This window comes from Schistocerca gregaria, chromosome X, assembly GCF_023897955.1.
Source record: "Schistocerca gregaria isolate iqSchGreg1 chromosome X, iqSchGreg1.2, whole genome shotgun sequence".
In the NCBI taxonomy this organism is placed as follows: domain Eukaryota; kingdom Metazoa; phylum Arthropoda; class Insecta; order Orthoptera; family Acrididae; genus Schistocerca; species Schistocerca gregaria.
In genome coordinates this window covers 494081484-494084520 of record NC_064931.1, presented here as the reverse complement: position 1 = coordinate 494084520, position 3037 = coordinate 494081484, and positions in this window count along the sequence as shown.

Genomic DNA, 3037 nt, shown 5'->3' with positions numbered 1-3037 from the left:
CATGGATGAACCAGAATCATACAAGATAAGCGTTTTGGAAACTGCGTGATGGTTCCTGTGGTTTTAAAGTATCATTTGGTAATGGGGGACGAATAATTATGCTTCACGATGGTTCGGCTTCAGGATTCATTCGAGAAAACAAATTAGTGTAAAAAAGAGGCAATTCAGGTGATTATCACTCTGAAATGAACTCGGAGGCATTTACATTATGGTTTAGGAAATAGTTTCTCGCTTACTTGCCTGCAAACTGTGGCGTCGCAACTAGTGCGAGCGCACAGTTTTCTATCAAATATTTACTGTGAAATGTAGACAAACTGTAAAGTAGCCATCAGATTAGCATATGTGCTGTAGCGGGCAGATTACCGGTGTCCGTTCGTCTGACGTCACGACCATATGGCATGTCTGTACCGTGAGAATGTAAGACCTGTGCGCTAACTAGCCGCGTGTATAACGTGGAACTTTCATCTTTAATAACTTCTAACTGAGGAACCTGAGGAAATTAAAAGTTAATATACTAGTTTCTGTTATGAATAAAAATAAGTCATCCAAATTTGAGCTTTGAAACCTGCATATTTTGGAAATTAGAAAAATCTTACAGAAAACGCAAATTTCTACAATTTTCGAGTCTAAATAAATACCATTATGTATAGATCACCTTCAGTGACCATCCAACTATGAAACAAAATCACCTTCCGTGCTTTTGTATTTATTTTGAGAATTTTACTTTTAGAAATTCACCTATAACTTTGTTAAAACCATAAATGTTTTGAATTTTTGTGAACAGTTATTTTATATGAGTAGGTGAGAGTGAATGAGTGTGCCTGAGTGAATGAAAGAGGGACATTCGCCATTCTTTGCAAGTGTATAAAATCTAGGTTGGAACTCGCAAGTGTTCAGACGATGTAACCGTGGGAACAGAGTCGCCAGTGGTTCCCCATCTTAGTGAATGTCGGATGTCCAAGAGTGTATGGTATTGTACAAGCAGCCAGAACGTTCGCGAGTATTTAAATAATTTCTGGAAATAAAGTAAAGTCTAGTTTTCCTTTCGGTTTGTTAAATTATACAGTAAATTTTGTGTAACAAGAAATCATGACGTAAATGATTCAGAAGTCATGACTGGTGCGTGCTAGATTTTGGCGCGAGGCGCACCCAAAGAGTTAATTCTGATTGGCTGTGTGATGTGTGAGCCAATGAGATGCGAGGACGGTTAGCAGACTAGGAGAGTGAGTCGCGAGTGGATGAGGAGTCGCGAAGGAACTGTGATCGAGAAGAGACATGCTTGATGTGTCCTCGCGAATAATGTGTAAAATGAAGTCATAAAACGGCTTCATCGGTTCGGTACTGTGCGATTTGAGACTGGAAGAGTCCAGTAACGCGTAGTGTGAGTTTGAGCGAGTTGTGACTTTTCGTTCCGCGAAAGACGCGAGTAACTTTAATAATTAAAAGCGTAGCGGTACTTCGTAAACTTTTACTAAGTGCTTATGGCGAGCATTAACGTTAAAAAACGAACTATTATTGAACATCGACTGCAAACGTGTATGTTAGAAAATCGTCTGTGTTGCAGTTAAGTAAATTCCGTAACTTTGAAAGCTAATTCTGGCGGGGTTTGAGTGTGGATAGAATTGTGAACTGAACTTTCTTCAAACGTAGATTAGCGGGCTGATGATCAGGCTTAAAGACAATAAAGAGCTTAAATAGAATTACCAACTTCGCGTTCTCGTTTGAGTAAACAATTACTACCATTCCAATAACTCAATTTATTTAGGAAGATTGCTCATAGATTGTATTTCAGCAAACATGTATCGCGGCCTCCGGTGAGCGGCTATTAAATTGCAGTTTCTTCAACACTGCTTTTCTGCAATTTTTCCAGTAGCTGCTATCAGGAGAGGCGAGTGCAGCAACTACCTAAGAAACGAGGTAGGTGGATTTTCTTTCAGGGAAAGGAAACTGCGCGATAAGAGCCTGACCCGTCGCAAGTGGTGCATCGGCCGGGAAATAAAAATAGTAAATTCCAGTGAATTTCAAAAAAAGCAGTAGTGACAATTACCGGACAATACAGAAGTGCTCGCTATGTGTAGGAACTGTGTAGCGTACAAATTGATATCGCCACGTGAATAGGAAGGACAGTGAAAGTGTCCGTGAACTGTAATGTGTTGTACGGAACGGAAGAATTTTTCGGTGACTACGCGCCGATTGGAATAGCAGTCTACGACGGCGTCTGGCAGACGACGAGCTACGGAGACTACGCAGAGGCGACGACAGCAGTGGCAGTTGGCAGCGCTGATTCGAGCGGGGGCCCGGAAACTGGTACAGCATTGCAGTGTATGGTGAACGGACCCGCAGTTTCATCTAGCAGCAACGCAGCACGCCGAAGCACAAAGTTAAGTACAGTGCTTTTGAAAACTTTGTGTGTTTGTGGAGTCAAACTGAGAAAAATGGCTGAGTTTCAACCAAGTGACAAAAAGGCGGAACTAAGTTGTGATAGTGGGATGGAGACAGGGGAAAATGACCCCATGAATTTTAGTTTAGACGTGTCTCAACCCAATTTCAGTAGTAGTTTGACTGATTCATCCTATGTTAATTATAGTTTGGAGTCAGATCCAAATATGTCAGTGCCCAGTGAGTTACAGTTACCCATGCCGGTAGTTAATGTTAATAGGGACATTGTATCAGCAAATGAGGGGGCGAAGGATAATGTCGCCAGTATGCTGATGAATCTATTAACTAAGATGAACGTGTTGGATTCCAATATGTCAAGTAAGATGGATTCCAGTATGTCAAAAATGGATTCCAGTATATCAAAATTGGAAACTAATATGTCACAAATGGAAACTAATATGTCAAGTAAAATGGATTCAAAAATGTCTAAATTAGGATCTGATTTAAGTAATGAGATGACTAAAATGGGCGCTGATTTAGATTCCAAAATATCCGATCTCAGAGACTGTTGGAAGCAAGATTTAGCAGTGCTCAGTAGTAAAGTAAATGTTGAAATACAGCAGGTTAAACTAGAATGTACAGAAAATATTGTTCAAGT